At 41.7% G+C, this 18,104-nt stretch overlaps 1 long non-coding RNA gene across 3 annotated transcripts in view; it reads left to right on the top strand.

Moving 5' to 3' along the window:
* LOC138739762 (uncharacterized) overlaps positions 1–17,486 on the top strand; it is a 135,260-nt gene extending 117,774 nt beyond the window's left edge. For 2 of the 3 annotated variants that reach the window (XR_011342399.1, XR_011342401.1), the window contains 3 exons: positions 7,354–7,462; positions 12,714–12,844; positions 15,440–17,486. This is a non-coding gene — a long non-coding RNA (uncharacterized lncRNA). The remainder of the gene's footprint in view (positions 1–7,353; positions 7,463–12,713; positions 12,845–15,439) is intronic. The other variant, XR_011342400.1, reaches the window with a different exon arrangement.
* The last annotated feature ends 618 nt before the right edge of the window (positions 17,487–18,104 follow it).

The raw sequence follows: 18,104 nt of genomic DNA, 5'->3' as shown, positions 1-18,104 counted from the left end.
AGCTTCCATCAAATGGACGATTTGCCTTCCTTTAATAAAACATGGAGCTCCTAGTTTACAAGCTACTCCCTTCAACTTATCAGACAATTTAAATGTAACTTGCTCGTCCATAGTGATTTACTGCAGGAAGCTCACATGGCTTTTTAGAGAACTTCTACCGATGTAGCACTGCTTTCAGTGAGGAAATAATATCCTAAGTAGCTCAAGTTCAACTGTAATAATGGCTTGAGGTTGCTTTAAAACAAACACAGCTGCACAAACAAACTTTTAATCACTTTGCAAAGCCTGAGAACTCCAGTACAGCAAGAGGCACTGCGATACATGGATACCATGTTTGGCATTGAGAATACTCTAACAGCCAAAATATGCCAGTATCTAGAAAGCAATCAAAATATAATGAGATGTTTTATGAATATGTCAGCCTATCAGGTTGTTTACGAATTCTGGGGCTTCTTCTCAAAATGAGTGGCTCCTTTGCAACCTTGGGAACTGGTACAGTTCCTGGGTCTGTCGTGTGGGAAGGACTGACTTCTGGACCCGCTCCAGAATCGCCAGCATGAGGCAATGGAGCCTCAGCATGGCCATCTGAAAGCTTACTAGGGGTCACAGGCTGGGGTGGGGGGGGGCAGGTGAGCCCAATCTCTCAGGCTCACTCTGAGTAGGTGTGTGAGGAAGGGGCAAACTAGGTGAGGCCAGATCTCTTAGGGGTACAGTGTCAGTACTCCCGTCTGGGAATTTAATATGAGTTAAATAGTTGGGGTTGGTATGCAATAGCTGAACTGGTTGGTCTGTTTTACACGCCCAAGCATGGCTCTTTAGCAGCACGGTTCCAGGCTCAGATAAACAGGCTGGCCAGTCCATCACAGCTCCTGATTTCCTAAGAGCAAACATACATTCATAAGGTGTTTGATTTGTTGCAGTACACAAAAATGACCAAATAGAATGTAACGCCTTAGGCAGCACCTTCTGCCACCAGATAACAGGGTAACCATGTGTTTTTAAAGCAAGATTAACAGTCTTCCAGACTGTAGCATTAGCCCTTTCAACCTGCCCATTGCCCTGCGGGTTGTAGCTTGTGGTACGGCTTGTGGCAATCCCCTTCCATAGCAGGGCTCGCTGCAGTTCAGCGCTCATGAATGCTGAGCCCCTATCAGTATGAATATAATTGGAAAAACCAAAAATGCTGAAAATTCTGTCAAGTGACTTAATGACAGACGCTGATGAGACTTCAGGGCAGGGTATCACAAAGGGAAACCTGGAATATTCGTCAGTTACAGAAACGAAATGTACATTTTTGTTGTTGGAAGGTAACGGTCCTTTAAAATTTAAGCTAATCCTCTTAAAAGGTCGGGTTGCCTTGATGAGAGCGGCCTCCAGAGCTTTGAAGTATTGTGGTTTGAATTCTGTGCAAATGAGACAGCTTTTAGTCAGTTTCCTGACTTCTTCCAGAGTAAGGAAGGTTGTTAGCCCTTATGTCGTGGCAGAATCTCGTGACTCCTGGGTGGCACAGTCTGCTATGGATCTCTTTTAGCCCCTCCAGCTGAGCACCAGAGGCAGATCGTGACAATGCGTCAGAGGGATCATTTAACCTGCCCGGTCTGTACTGGATCTTATAATTATAAGTTGAGAGTTCTATTCGCCAGTGTGCCATCTTATCATTCTTGATTTTACTTTTGTGTTGAGTACTGAACATGTTGGCTACAGATTTCTGATCAGTGACAAGAGTAAATTTTCTGCCGGCTAGAAAGTGCCTCCAGTAGCGAACAGCTTCAATAATAGCCTGGGGTTCTTTTTCAATGGCAGGATCCGCGTAAGGTGCGGGAGAAGAATGCCACAGGTCTGCCCTTTTGATTAAGGGTTCCTGCCAAGGCACAATCTGACGCATCAGTTTCCACTTGGAATGGGACATCCTCGTCAATGGATGAAAGTGCAGCTTTGGAAATATCAGCTTTAATTCTCTCAAAAGCCTTCAAGGCCATTGGAGAGAGAGGAAAAGATTTAGTGTCAAACAGAGGGCGTGCCTTCGTGGCATAGTCCTGAACTCATTTACAATGGTAGGAAAAGAATCCCATACACCTTTTAAGGGCTTTTGCTGAGTCTGGGGTGTGGGAACTTCTTAAGGGGGGCCATTCTTTCCAGGTCGGGGCGGAATTCACCCTTGCGGACAATGTAGCCCAGAATGGGTAGCTCTGTCGCGTTGAACACACATTTGCCCTCGTTAAATGTAAGGTTGAGTTCTTTAGCTGTTGCTAAAAATTTCTTTAAGTTGTTGTCGTGCTCGGCCTGTGTTTTCCCACAGATAGTGACATTATCCAGATAGGGAAACGTACCCTGTAACTCATACGTCCTAACAAACTTATCCATTTCCCTCTGAAACACAGACACATTATTAGTGACCCCAAAAGGTACCCTTTTAAACTGGTATATCCCACCCCCCATCAGCCTCAAAGGCCGTATAGGGCCGTTCCCTTTTCTTAATGGGGATTTGGTGATAAGCTGCTTTGAGGTCGATAGTGGGGTACACTTTGTATTGTGCTCTCTGATTAATCATTTCATTGATGCGTGGCAGGTGGAAGGCATCCAGGTTCGTGTAACGGTTGATTGTCTGGCTATAGTCAACCGTGTCTGCCTGTCCCGCATCGGACTTGTCAGCCACAAACGAGCCTGCAGCTGACGTGGACTTTACCCCTCCATAAATCTTCGTTCGCGGAGCGAAGCCAAAGAAGTCAATAGCCAGTCGTCTCTTAGTGTGATTTTTCACGACTACCCCTTGGGCCTGCCGTGGACTCTGACTATGTTCAATTACTCCCTCTTTAAGCAGTCTCTGGGTCTCCGCTTTGATAAACTCACGATCCTCTTTGCTGTAAGAACGGCTCTTAGTGGCAATTGACTGACACTCAGGGGATAAATCACTGAAGAGGGAAGGAGCTTTGATCTTTAACATGGACAGACCGCAGTAACTAGCGTGGGGGATGGTAAGTGTGGGTAGTGGCCCACTGAAATTTAACACTACACTATTAATCTGAGATTGAATATCTAACCCCAATAACACAGGGGCGCAGAGTTCCGGCATAATAAAGAGCCACACATCAGCAAGGCAATGTCCCTACAAATTTAAAGTAACTTTACACTTGTCCCGTACAGTTTTTGTAAGTTCACTACAAGCCATCGATATCTTTCGGTTCGCTGGATATCTCCACAAATTTAAGGCTCTGGCAACTTTCTCGTGGATGTAGCTGTCAGTACTCCCTGAGTCTATTAGACAATCAAAAGTCTCTCCATTCATCTCCCCCTTCAACGTCATCTGTTCCAGTCCGCAACATCCCCCAAGCTTTAGATCTCACCTCGCCATCACTTGAAGTCGATTCAGCCTGCTTGTCTGAAGATTCCCCCTTTTCACAGTTGTCTTCCGTTGCAGCAGCTCCAGGACGTATTTTCTTGGTGCTTCTCTTCTTCTTCTTATCAGTGGGAGTACTTTTCGCCTTACACTCTTTAGCAAAGTGGCCGAGTTTCCCACAATAGCTGCAGGTAGAAAATGGAGCCGGGCACTTCTGTTTGGGGTGCCAGCTCTTATTACAGAAGTAGCATTTTTCAGGAGTTCGCCTTTTTCTTTCCTTTGGGGTTCCAGCACTCCTGGATGTTTCCTTTTCGGTTTCTAGCATTTCACTGGAACGCATGGAACTTTTCAGTGTTTTGGCTAGAGTGACTGCCCGGTCGTAGGTTAAGGGCTCCATCTCCAGCAGCCTCTGTCGGATGTAACTGGAGTCAATCCCGTTGACTAAAGCATCCAGCTTCAAGGCATTGCGGTGTTGTTGACCATTGATTGCCCTGACATCATATTCATCTGCCAGCGAGTCGAGGGCCAGTGCACAGGCAGCATCACTTTCCTGGGTTTCTGGTGTCTAGTCAGCAACTGGTGTCGAGCAAGCACCACATTCCGTGGCGCTCCATAGTAAACAGTCAGACGTTCCCGGGCTATAGCCAGAGTGGGAGCTCCTTGCGTTACAGCGAAAGGGACCTCACCCAGCAGAGAGTTCAGGTGGCCCCACTGTATCGCCTCATCGACCACATTGTTTCGAGCCATGTAGTATTTGAAACAAGCAATCCAGTGGTTGAAAATTTCTCTGGCCCTCGGGGCAGACTGGTCGATTATCAGCTGCTCTGGCTTGAGTGCTGGATCCATTTCTGCTAATAAAATTGAAGTGCCAGTTGATGAAGTAAACAAAGACGATGCGTCAAACAATAATCATGGCTTTTATTAGCAGAAATTCATGGTACAATAATGAAAGACAATAGGTGCAAACACAGTGATACCCAAGGGGAGTGTCCTTAACAGAAGAGATAATACACAGCCAATGTTAGTACAGCAAGGCTCGCCAGAGGGGAGATAGGCAGCTTGGCAGACAGTCACCACACTGACTCTACAGCTAAATCTTTCAAATAGAATTCAGCTTGAGTCTTCGGAATCACGAACGGGTTTTTCTGTGAGTGATTTGTCCCACTGTAATTCAAACTAATATGGCTGAAAGTTATGCCAAAAATAAATTTTGGGTGTTCAGTTTACAAAGATGTGCGCTTGTCCCAGTGCTCTAGTCACTCAACACTGCTGACTGTGTGACTGGGCACAATTCAAATGCTCTCTGCAAATTCGCCGATGACATCATGGTTATTGGTAGAATCGCAGTCAGCAATGAGGAAGCCGACAGGAGAGAGATAGATCAGCTCATTGAGTGGTGTCACAACAATGGCCTTGCACCCAACATTAGAAAAACCAAGGAGTTGATTGTGGACTTCAGGCAGAAATTAGGAGAACACGAACCAGTCTTCATTGAGGGGTCAGCAGTGGAGCAGGTCAAGAACTTCAAATTCCTGGGTGTCAACATCTCCCGAGGGTCTGTCCTGGAGCCTCCATGTCGAGGCAGTCATGAAGAAGGCTCGCCAGTGGTTATACTTTGTGAGGAGTTTGGGGAGATTTGGCATGTCACCGATAACTCTTGAAAGTCTCTACAGGTGTACCATGGAGAACATTCTGAAGGGCTGGTGTGGAGATTCCAATGCTCAGGATAGCAAGATACTCCAGAAGGTTGTTAACTCGGCCTGCAACATCACGGGCATCAGTCTTCACTCCATCCAGGATAATTACAGAAGGCGGTGTCTTAAGAAAGCAGCCTCGATCTTCAAGGATCCCCACCATTCTTCCCAGTGCATGAAGGAGGAACAGGAGCCTGAAGATGAGCACTCAGCAACACAAAGACAACTTCTCTCCCTTTGCCATCAGATTCCTGAACAATCAATGAACCTACTCACTTTGTCTTTCCTCTTTTTCTTGCACTATTTTATTTATTTTGAAATGTGGTTTATAGAAATGTTTTAACTGTGATGCTTCCACAATAAACAGCAAATTTTGTGACATGCTCATAACAATAAATTCTGATTCTGATAATAGAGCAGCTGGTTCACAGATCCAGTGCCCAGGTCCAATCCTGATCTTGGGTTCTCTTTGTGTGGCATTTGCACATTCTCCCTGTGACTATGCGGATTTCATCTGGGTGCTCCAGTTTCCTCCCACATCAAAGATGCAGAATAGGCTAATGGGCAACTATAAATTGATGCTAGTGCATAGTTGTGGAATGTGCAATGAGTTGAAGAGAATGTGGGAAAAAAAATGGATTAAGGTTGTGTTACGAACTAGCAACCCTTTCAATTATTTTTGGGACTAAAGGGACCTTGCTAGCACTAACGCAGAAACAACAATGGAAAATTCACCAGACAATGGCCAATTCAAAATAATAGTTTTTTTATTAAACTATTAATAACATAACATTTCTTACTTATCTCTAAACTTGCTTAACTCTAAATTTAACCCCACTATGCATAAATATAAATGTGTGTATGTGTATAATTAAAGTCCCACTCTGAAAAGTTCAGCATCACTTTAGTCTTGCTTGAAGGTCTTAAATTCTCAGTTCAGAAATAATTATAAAGTGCTTTTAAACATTATATCTTCAGGCCTCTTTACTCACAATGTAGATATTTTCTTTCACAAACCCAAACAAGAATTAAATGAAGTGGCTAAACAAAAATAGACCCAGTAGAAATATGTCCTCTTTTTCAAAGAGACAGCAGAGTGGTCTTCCTTATTTCAAAAGCCACTGATTCAGTGCACCCCCTTTCCTGGGAGTAATACACACAACAGCACAAATTCTGGTTATTGTAACTCAACCCTGTCTTTCACAAGGTTTCAACCCCTGTGAGACCTGTGTACTCTCCAAACTGAACTGAACTTTTTGTCTCTCATTTTGGTGATATATTTCTCCTATTTCTCATGTCACATGGTATGTAACATCATTTTTGTCCTTGAAGCTCTTAAGGTCTTTTGCCACAAATGTGCTAAAAGTATTTAAGTCCACTTATGTCTCTGAGGTGTCTGCTTTCCGCAGAACTAAAATGGCAATGCATTTATACAGGTGCTTCTGAAATAACATGTATTGTTTCCAATATTTCAAGAACTATCATAAATCCTATTCATCTTCTTGACTCTAACTTCAATCAGCATCCATTTTCATCTCAAACTGGCTTCTGTCTTCTATCTCTAAGAACCAGGTGTGTTTAAAATGCTAATGTATTGTCTTTGTGCCTCTGTAATCAAACAAACTAAATAAAAAATACAGATACAGTATTTTAACTCTATAATTTACTTTACTAAGACATTTTTATATTTGAAAAAATATAGTTTAACATTAAACTAAAGATTAAAACAAATCTATTTTAACTCTATAATTTACTTTACTAAGACATTTTTATATTTGAAAAAAATATAGTTTAACATTAAACTAAAGATTAAAACAAATCTATTACAGTAAGAATAGCTGTTGGCCAGCCTGACCTTGGTTTCTGCACTTCATCTCTGCGACTGTACGATTAACAACTAACATCAGCTCACACCAAAGGCTCGCTGAGGTAGCGAATACTATCACAGCAGTTACAATTAGGGAGTAGAGTTTGATCCAGACTTCAGATGCTGTCTATGTGGTGTTTGCATGTTCTTCTGGTGACCACATGAGTTGTCATCGAACACTAATCTCCCACCAAAAATATGCTAATATACTAATAAAATTACAACTTGGTGCATATCAGTAGAAGACAAAAAGTCAAAGGGAATTTGAGAAACGTATGAAAGAAAATAAGTTACAGGGTTACAAGGAAACAAGGAGAGGAAATGGGACTGATGGAATGCGTCTGTTGGCATGAACCTGATGAGCTGGTGAACCTCCACTTCTGTGATAGTAAATATGTAACTTATATTAGCATGTCTTTCATTTGCTCAATGTTGTTTTTCTTTATGCTGTGTAGATGAATTTCGAGGCCTTGATGATCACACTGTTTTCCAATTAAGTTCTGCAGCTGTGGATGAAGATAGCTTCCTCTAATATATTCAACACAGCTTCTTCTTGGAAATTGGGTAAGAAATTATTTTGCCAATTACTCAGCCTAGTCAGTGAAAGGTGTAAAATAAACTAACATTTATGTCTTCCATTTATGTTCACCTCATCATAGGAAGGATGTGGAAGCTAGAGAGAGGGTGCAGAGAGTATTTACCAGGATGTTGCCTGGATTGGAAAATAAGTTTTATGAGGCAAGGTTCACAGAGCTGGGACCTTTCTCTTTGGAACGTAGAAGGATAAGAGGAGACTTAATTGGGGTCTACAAGATTATGAGAGGCATGGATAGGGTGGACAGCCAGCACCCTTTTCCCAGGGCAGGAATATCAAACACCAGAAGGCATCTGCACAAAGAGAAGTTTAGGGGAGACATCAGGGGTCAGTTTTTTTTTACCCAGAGAGGTGTGGGTGCCTAGAATGCCCTGCCAGAGATGGTGGCGGAGGTTGAAACATTGGGGGTATTTAAGAGACTCTTAGCCAGGCCCATGGATGGAATAAAAATAGAGGATTACAGGGTCAGGAGGGTTTAATATTTTTTAAAGAAATATATGAGTTGGCATAACATTGAGGGCTGAAGGGCCAGTACTGTTCTATGTTCTGTGATATTCTGAGCTGGTTTACATTATGGGTCGTTGGAGAGTGTTGCTTCATAACACTACTGACAACGCTTTGTCAATAATTGAGGGTTGACCGAATGGGCAGTAGCTGGCTAGATTGCATTTGCCTTTATCATTTTTACAAAACAGTTTTGCGGATACTTACCCCAGCTGTAACTGCACTCGAACAGCTTGGTTAGGGTAACCCCCCCCCCCTGCTGAGGCTCCCCCTACTGGCCCCTGAATAAAGGCGACTGTGCCACAGCCCCCCCTCCTCAGTTCAGGACAGTCGACCAGGATGGGCGGACATCCATTCTGTAGTTAATGAAACCCTATCAGTTTCTTTACAACTTCTAGTCTTTGAATTTATTGATACCGCGTCATTTATACCTTCGTTACCGCTGTTATTGTGAATTACAGAAGAAGCATTTGAATGTAACAATATCACACCGACTAAAAGTAAAATAAATGAGTAGCTAATACAAACAGAAAGTGCTGGAAATACTCCATCCTCCATGTAAGTTGATGCTTATACGTGGAGAGAATTCTATTGTCTTTTTTTTTAGAATAATGCCATGGGAACAAAACTTGGGAAAAGCATGGGAAATCATATATTGCAGCTGTAATACGACTCTTAATTGAAAATATGCCACAAAAGTTTTCTCCGTTTTATTCAAACAAAGTTTCCAGCTTTGGTGTTTCTCAATTGTTCTACTTCGCTGCAAATTCTCGAGGTAGATCTACTTTTGATGAAATTTGCTTCCTCTCTCCCGAAGGGGGTTCTGAGAAGCTCTCCCACATTGGTGTGTAATTTCACCCCTTCCCTCCAGACATGATATAGGGTTCAGACGCCAAATGCTGACTGATCATTGTTAACTCATGGCTGCTCTCTGAGCTGCTGAGTTCCTCCTGCAGTTCTTTGCTCCGGGTTCCAGCACCTACAGCTTTTGTGTTTCTCCATAGGATGGCAATCATGGTGTTGTGTGGCAACATAATGGGAAGGTCTGTATATATAGTCGACAGCTCAAAAATGGACGTCCATGCTGCTCTTCATCATTACAAGCAATGTACACTACCACAACCTGGCATACTCCTCACAGACCAGGCAATCCTAACAGTGCATACTGGGAACAGCACCAAGTATTCCTAAAAAACAAGGTGCCAACCTGATAAAGTTACAACCCGCATGCAACGGACGGAACCAGGCAGTCTCATAACCTATGGATCAGACCAAACCTCTGCAGCGTGGCCGCATTTAGTCGTGGACGACAGCAGGCAGGTAATCAGCTGACAGGAGAAGAATACCCTCAAGAACATCTTCTACCTCAGTGGTGCGAGTGTGAAAGATGAGGCTGAAACACACGTGACCATGTTCAGCTAGAAGTGCAAAATGGATGATTCACATTGTTTCCCCTGCGGATCCCCATCATGACTTAAACAAGTTTTAGTCAGTTGAGTTAATTCCGCAAGGTATCAACGAATGTCTGAGAACAGAAGGATCTTAGGGTGCAAGTCCACAGTTTCTTGAAAGTGGCAACACACGGAGATAAGGTAGTAAACAGGCATATGGCAAACTTGCCTTCATTATTCAGGCTGTTGAGTATCAAAATTAAGAAGTCATGTTGCAGCTGCAAAAGACATTGGTTAAGCCACCTTTTGGGACTTTGGAGAGAGTGCAGAAGAGATTCACCAGGATGTTGCCTGGATTAGAGCTATTAGCCATAAGGAGAATTTGAACAAAACTTAGATTGTTCCCTCTGGAGTGTCAGAGGCTGAGGGGAAGCCTCATAGAACGGTATAAAATTATGAGAGGGCAAGGTAGAGTAGATAGACAGAATCATTTTTTTTTGTTCCAGGGTGGAAATGTCAAACATGAGAGGGCGTTAACTTTTAGGTGAAAGGAGTAAGCTTAAAGGAAGTTTGTGAGGGAAGTGTTTTTTTTAATACAGAGAGTGGTAAGTGGGTGGAATGCACTGCCAGGGGGAAGTGGTGGAAGAGGAAGTGATGATAACATTTAAGAGGCATTTAGACAGGCACTGAACGAGGTATGGAATGGATAGATGTAGACCATGAGCAGGCAGGTGGGATTAGTTAAAATTGGTAATCATGAACCAAAGGGTTTGTTCCTGTGCTGTCAGTTCTCTGTTCTATGTTCAATAAAAGCTCTAGGACCAGATAATGTCCAAGAGGCTGGCTGTAGAATAGCTCTCTAGACCCAACCATTACCCTAACCAAGCTGTTCTAGTGCAGTTACAGCTGGGGTAAGTATCCGCAAAACTGTTTTGTAAAAATGATAAAGGCAAATGCAATCTAGCCAGCTACTGCCCATTCAGTCAACCCTCAACCATTGACAAAGCGTTGTCAGTAGTGTTATGAAGCAACACTCTCCAACGACCCATGCAACAGTGCCCATTCGGGATTTTGCCAGACGTCTTTGTTGCTTTGGACCAAACATTGACCAAAGTTGAATTGCAGAAGTGAAGTGAGTCTGACTTATTGACACCAATACAGTGTTTGGCCGAAAGTGCATCAAGGATCTTTGATAAAACTGAAGTCAATAGGGTTCAGTGGAAGATCATTGCATTAGGTGGAGTCAGATCTTGCAGAAAAGAAGATGGTTGTGGCTAATGGAATTTAGTGATCCCAGGGCATGCATTCCAACAACCTCCCTGTATTTTCATTATCTCTACAAGTGACTGCAGTGTGTACCTTCTGTACGATGTATTGTAAGCCCTCTCTTATGCCACAGTATGTTCCAAAGTTACAAACCTTGTACCAATAAAGAAGAGAGGAGCACCATTAGCTGCAAGTCCCTTACATAACACAACCTCCTGCCTTGGGAATACACTGCTGGTCCTTAAGTTCTTGGACTCCCTAATGAAAAGCACTCTGGGTATATGTTCACCAGATGGACTGCAGTGGTTCCAGAAGGTGGCTTGCTTCAGCTTCCCAAGAGCAATTAGACCATGAGTAATAAATGCTGGCCTTTCCAACAGTGCTCATGAACATCGCAGAGAAAAGAATTTCAAGATGAAAATTTAATCGGTTTCTCCTCTGATTTTTAAAAAAATCCCCCAAAAGGCCTCAAATAGTTAATTCTGTCCAAGTCATGCATTTCATACAGTGAAGAGATGATATCACTGTCCAGCATTATTGATTGTGGGAAGCATAAAGCTCATTATCGGTTGGAAGATTTCATACAAAGAGCCAGGGATTTATTTCCTTAGCTTATATACAATCAGGATCATCCTTCACACCTGGAAATCTTTTCATTGTTAGACCAGCATCCTGAGTGACAGTACTTTTATTGGCAGTTTTTGATACTAATGGGATATATTAAAATTGCTCAACTTTAAATATAGATTTTCTTTCTTGTTATGGGTGAGTGTAGTCAGATCTTTATTGTTAAGTTCCAGCAGCTTTATTCACTTTACTGACGGTGTGTGCATTTCTGTAATATTCTATGCAATGACAACTTACATCCTCAGTTAGATATGTCGTGAGTGTTCTTGGCTGACACATTCTTGAGCAGTGCATTTCAGGTTCGAAGCATCTCTGTATAAACACATTCCTCTCAGATCCTTTAAGAAACTCTTGCCCCCTTCCTCAAATAAATGCCACTGCTATGAGATAAGGTTTCCTACTTTCTACCCTATTTATGGCTCTCCTAATTTGGTAGACCTCCACTAGACCCGCCCCCCCAACTAACTACTCCTTTTCAAGAAAATTAAACCCAGCCTAACTTTCAAGTGCCAGAAATACACAGCAGGCCAGGCAGCGTCCATGGAAAGAAGGAACAGAGATAAAATTCTAGGTCTTATGCCCTTTTCCGGAATGGGGAAAGTGAGATGACAAATTAGTTTTCAGTAGCAGAGAGGATGGGGAATGGAATGGGAGAACAAAGGGAAGGTCTCTGATAGAGTAAGACTAAAGGAGTTAATATGCCATGGCTCAATCTTGACAAATGACAAATACTATGTGGACGTGCTTAAGGGGAGAGGGTGGAAAGATGTGAGAGGCTTGATTACATATTACAATTTTTAAATAACAATATGAATCCATGATTCATTGTAGCTTTAGACCTGTCAATGGCAAGTTGCAGCTGCCACTCAATCTTGAATGCCACAGATATGGCAAAAAACCCAATTGTCACTCATTATTGAGTTTAACTGTCCATCATACCAGAAGATGCAGCCTTGATATGTTTTGATAAAGTACCATGCCAATCAAGTTTAAAAAAGCTGATATGATTTTATTTTAAGTTTCTTTATACATTTGATCTGATTGTAATGGCTGGATGATGAATCTTAGTCTTGTTATTTGAAATGTATTCCCATCAGCACCAGAAGGAAACACTTCATGGCCAGTTTTTTTTTAATGTTCTTGGCCTATATATGAATTCAGGAATCCTTAATTTGTTCAGCATAGCATATTATTTTGATTCAGTGGCTTGAATGGTAGAGATTTCTGAAGATTCACAATCCTCTGAGTGTTAACAAAGCTCTTCTTGTTGCAGTGTTGAAGATTTGACCACTTACCTTGATTCAAAGTTCTGAGAATTCCTTGGCTGGCGAAATAAATCCTTGCCATCCAGTGTCTCAACCTCTCTTATTGGCTGAGCTGAAAGTATAGCCAGCCAACTAATCACTGAATAATCATTGCATTGCATTAATAGGGCAGAGTAAAACAAGACACATAAGCATGGATGATGAACATCAACGTAGAACTGTCTGCATAATTGAGATTTTACTTTGCAGTGGACAGGACTTGCAGCGAGAGTGGGATTCCTTAAAACCCACAGCAAAGGTAGGTGCTTGTGTGAGTTTTACTTTGCGGGGGACGGGACCCCTAGTTACAACTCCTTACAGACTGTGCTGAGGATCTGGAGTGGCAGCAAAATGAACTCTGGATCATTTGGGAAGCTGAAGGGGTGATAGATAGGAGTGACAGGGAGGCAGGTAACTGGGTGACTGTCAGGGGAAGGAAAGGGTGTAAGCAATAGTGCAGGGAACTCCTTTCCCCTTGATAACGCAGATAGAATTTTGAATGCTGTTGAAGGGGAAGACCTGCCAGGAAAAAGCCACAAAGGTCAGGTCTCTGGCACAGAGTCTGGTCCTTTGGCTCAGAGGGAAAGGGGAAGGATGAGGTGAGCTGTAGTAGTAGGGAATTCAGTGATTAGGGGAACAGTTGGGTGATTCTGAGGAGGAGATTGAGATACCCGGATGATATGTCGCCTGGGTCAGGGACACCTCAGATTGAGTCCACAGCATTCTCAAGTGAGAGGGTGAGCAGCCAGGTGTTGACTCCTCATGTGGACCAATGATAAGGGCAGGATGGGTGATGAGGTCCTGTAAAGTGAGTTCAGGGAGTTAGGAGCTAAGTTAAAAGAAAAGACCTCCAGGTCTGTGCTCTCAGGATTGCTTCCTGTGCTACAATTGAAAGAATGTGGATAAATTTTACAAGGAGTTTGCCAGGATTTAAGGAGCTGAGTTATAGGGAAAGGCTGAATAAGTTAGCTTCGGAGAATGAGGGGAGATTTGGTAGAGGTATTCAAAATTATGAGGGGTATTGATAGGGTAGGTGCAATCAGGCTTCTTCCACTGAGATTGAATGAAACAAGAACAAAAGGACATGGGTTAAGGGTGAAAGATGAAATGTTTAAGGGAACATTAGAGGTAACTTCTTCATTTAGAGAACGATGAGAGTGTGGAACGAGTTGCTAGCAGAAGTGATGGATGCAGGTTCAATTTGAAAATTTAGAGAAATTTAGATGGGTACATGGATGGGAGGGACATGGAGGGCTATGGTCCAGGTGTAGGTCAGTGGGACTAGGTGGAATAATAGTCCTGCGTGGACTGGATGTGTCCCAGGGGCTGTTACTGTGCTGTAGTGTTCTATGGACAGCTGGGTAATTTGATCTGGAAGAACACTACTATTACAGGTACAAATATTTGCATTAAAAAGCTGACATATTTCACAATCATAAATATTGTCGAAAATATGTAGAGTGATTGATAGTGAGGGGAATGCTTTAAACTGTTGGATGATATGGACGATCCAGTCGGTTGAACAGCAAAATGGTAAATAGAATATAATTTAGAGAAGTGCGAAGTAATGCATTTGGAGATTGTTATGAGCAATGGCAGCTTATGTCATTCAAACAGCTAACAAATAAATATGATTTGTCTAATAAAACTTACTTCTGCTATCTTTATCTAAGATCTTCCTTAAGGGATAATTTGGGACCGTCTATGGTCCTGCCCATATGTAGTAAGGTAGAGATTCTAATTTGAAAGGGGAATATGCGCAAGTTCATCTCTATGATGTATCTCCTATTCTGAAGTGAGGGCCCAAAGTCGAGATTACACAAGTCAAATGAAAGGTGGGAGTTGGACTTGGGCACAACAATCCATGAGCACTGCTGGTCAGACCTGTGTCGGGATAACAGTTGTTAATGCCAGGTCCAGGTCGGTGCAGTATAATTTCCTGTATCAACTATACTTCACATCACAAAAACTACATAAATCTAAAGCGGAAATCTCTGAAATGTGCTTTAGGTGTGGTGCAGAGATTGGAATCTTTATCCATTCAACCTGCTGTGTACAAAGGTGAGATCCACCTGGGGGACATTCTAAAAAAAAATTACAAAGGTGGATTTTCCACATGATCTGGAATTATACTTTCTGAGGAACATTATGGACATGATTTTTAAACTGTCCAGATACCAATTCACTTCGTGAAGGTCATCTTATCGGTAGCTAGGAAATGTATAGCGGCCACATGGAAATCCAGCTCCCAACTAAATATTACACGATGGAAGATGGAAATGCAGAGTTGCATTCCCCTGGAGAAAAACACGTAGAATTTAAGGGGGAAATATGACACATTTGTTAGGGTGTGGCAGAAATAATTATACCCCTTCTGAATAAAGGAATTGCAACAATCTGTGCCAGTCGTGAAATGATTGGGATCAAGGAAGTGGGTTATGGTGCAGAAGTTGGACTCTTGTATTTTGTTCCTTATCTTTGTGTTTTTCTTAATTTCCCTTAAGGGTTTGTGTGACTTTACCAATATTTGGTTCTTCGTATTTAATTTATATAATCTTTTCTTTGTTGCATTAGGGTATGGGAGGCCAGGGAGAAGGGTAGGTGAAAAATAGACTCTGTATGTTATATTTTTCTTTTTTCTTTGGCTTGGCTTCGCGGACGAAGATTTATGGAGGGGGTAAAAAGTCCACGTCAGCTGCCGGCTCGTTTGTGGCTGACAAGTCCGATGCGGGACAGGCAGACACGATTGCAGCGGTTGCAAGGGAAAATTGGTTGGTTGGGGTTGGGTGTTGGGTTTTTCCTCCTTTGTTATATACCATTGTTGAAAGAGATTGTTGTTTGTTTGGATTTGTAGGAGTCTTTGAAAATCAAAAATAAAATATTCAAAAAAAAGTTATGCCTTTGGAGAACTGCAATGAACTAACATAAAATGGGCTGATGGTGGAAAACTTTCAACAACAATTTTCAGTAACAGTCGCAAGTCAAATCAATAAGAAGGTTAAAGCACATGAAATGATTTCCTTTGTCAGTCAAGGCAGAGAACATAAGAACCAAGAGCTTATGCTGGATCTTCATATCAAGCTACTTCAACCACACATGAGAACCATACACAATGTTACCCACAACATTTGCAAATGAAATTTGCAAAGACGTTGCCAGGGCTGACAAAATGTTGTAAAGAGGAACTGTTGCATAAACCAAGGTTGTTTTCTCTGGAAAAAGCAAACGTTTTAATCATGTTGTTTTTGCTCAGCATGACCTGATAAGTGTCTAGAAACATCACTCAATATCCTCCAATTTATATTGCATATTGCCTCTGCTTTTCTGGCCCTTTCTGAATGCATTTCCTCACACTTATCTGGATTAAATCTCAATTGTCAAGTAACTAAATACAGGTAACCACACCCCCCCCCACCCCCCCCCCCCCCCACCACCTCCGTTACAGCCATTTTGGTCATGGAAATTCACCCTCACAGATTTCACAAATCACTACGCAAAAATTTTATATGATAAAAGAGAACTTAAGATAAAAAACCGTATTTATTTTCTTCAACTTGCGTTTCTTGGCCTTAATTTCATGTTGTAGAAAACGATGACATGGAAAACAACCCCCTGAAGAATACAATTCAATTACATTACTAATTTTTAATAAATTTTTGTAAGAGGGATGGAGTTTAGAAGCTGGAAAGTATTTCACACAGTTTAGTTGAGTTCACACTGGGCGTTCTGTGCACAATTTTGGTTTGATGATTTAAGAATAGGTTTACAAGCACAGGAGGCACTCCAAAAGACAATCTGGGGTAATTCCTGAGATGAGAAAATTTTTCTTTTATGAGGGGCTAAAGAAGGTAGATCTTTGGAAATTAGAATGTAGGAGATTTTATTGAAATCTATAAATTTCCACTCGTGTGAGATTTTGAATGAGGGGACAGAGCTGCAAGTTCAGGGGCTAGTTGTTTAACATTTAGGAGCACAGGAACTTCTTGCAGGAATGACATATCTCTAAAATTCTCTATGTTGGAAGGTTGTTTACGAGGTAGACAGTAGATACATGTTTGAAAGATGGGGGAATCAAAGGAATTAAGAAACTGGCACAGGGAAGGAGATGAAGCCTGTGGCAGATCAGCCATGATCCTATTGAAGGGCGGGTAGGCTTGAAGAGTCAGGTAGCCAACTGCTTCTACTTTCTAAAATTATGTTCTATAATGGGATAAAATGGGCCTGGATTGGTGTTTATACAAGTAATATGCATTTGCACATCTGAGATTGGGAACCTATGTAATATAAGTGTGCTTTCCATTTGAATTGGCCAACTGACATCCTGAATTATATCGTCAATTGTCTGGTGATGCTCATTTGGCTCATGAAACAGACTGGATTACTGTTACAGGCTCTAGTTAAACACTTGTTAAACACTTGTGGTTCTTTTAAAATTATTAAGATATCATGAAGAATATTTGTGTCTGTGGAGCCCAGTGTTGATTCCACAAAGTTACAAAATAAAAGCAGAATCTTAATGAAACTTCTCAGTGGGTTGGGTAACTCCTCTAGAAAAGGAGGCAGGGTTAATGCTTCAGAGCAGAGAACAAAGCTATTCTTCAGCACAAATTAAACACACCTTTAATTCACGAGTTTTTTTTTTCCATTTCCATCCTTGTGACGCCTCTGAGTGAAACTGCTAAATCATTCTCACTTTGGAACCGAGAGAATATTATGTGTTAAAGACTACCACTGTGTAAAACTCGAGTTTATTTTACATTGTACCTTTATGTTAGGGATACCTTCATGGTTAATGTGGGTGTGCTCATGTGAAGATCCAGTAATGAAAAAAACAGGGTTCTAACTAATTGTCTTAAATTACGATTTTGATAGCATTGCCTTCTTCACCTTTGGAAAATAAAATGTGCAACATGTGTCATATAAGTCTTTGAAATTAACAAGTGCTAGTAGTCAAAGGAATTTCCTTTTCTAAAAGCTCAAATTACTGGGCTAATAACTGCAGTGATGGAACACCAGGCTTTCTTGACTGATGTTAGTTTTACTAGAATGAATTCTCCACATAGCATTTCTGGATAAAATAATGACTTACCAGACATTTCCACTGTGCTTTTATGAATACTTGGCACAAAGACTTTACACAGAATCAAGTGTGGGTTTCGGCTGACTGGCTAACTTTCCCATGGTAGAAAACAAGAGTCAAGCTGCGATTACTCTGCATTAGCCACTGGAATCCTGGCCAGAAAATGAGCCCATGTGGATTAATTACAATATAGGTACCACACATGAGATCATAATCACCGAGTTTAATGCATATTTGGTCGTGTATATGCTCATCATTACCTGATCTATTCAGTAGCTGGTAATTTCAGCGATCTGTGTTGTAAAACATTACTCCTGGCAGACTGTGATAAATGTAAAAGTTTGCTTTGAATTTAGAATGAAGAGCCAGGCAAAATCCGAAAATATTGGAACAGTCAGCACCGAACGCAGCCGGGAACATAAGAAAAAAATGGCATTGA

This window comes from Narcine bancroftii, chromosome 7, assembly GCF_036971445.1.
Source record: "Narcine bancroftii isolate sNarBan1 chromosome 7, sNarBan1.hap1, whole genome shotgun sequence".
In the NCBI taxonomy this organism is placed as follows: Eukaryota; Metazoa; Chordata; class Chondrichthyes; order Torpediniformes; family Narcinidae; genus Narcine; species Narcine bancroftii.
This window is presented reverse-complemented; position numbering and strand designations above follow the sequence as displayed.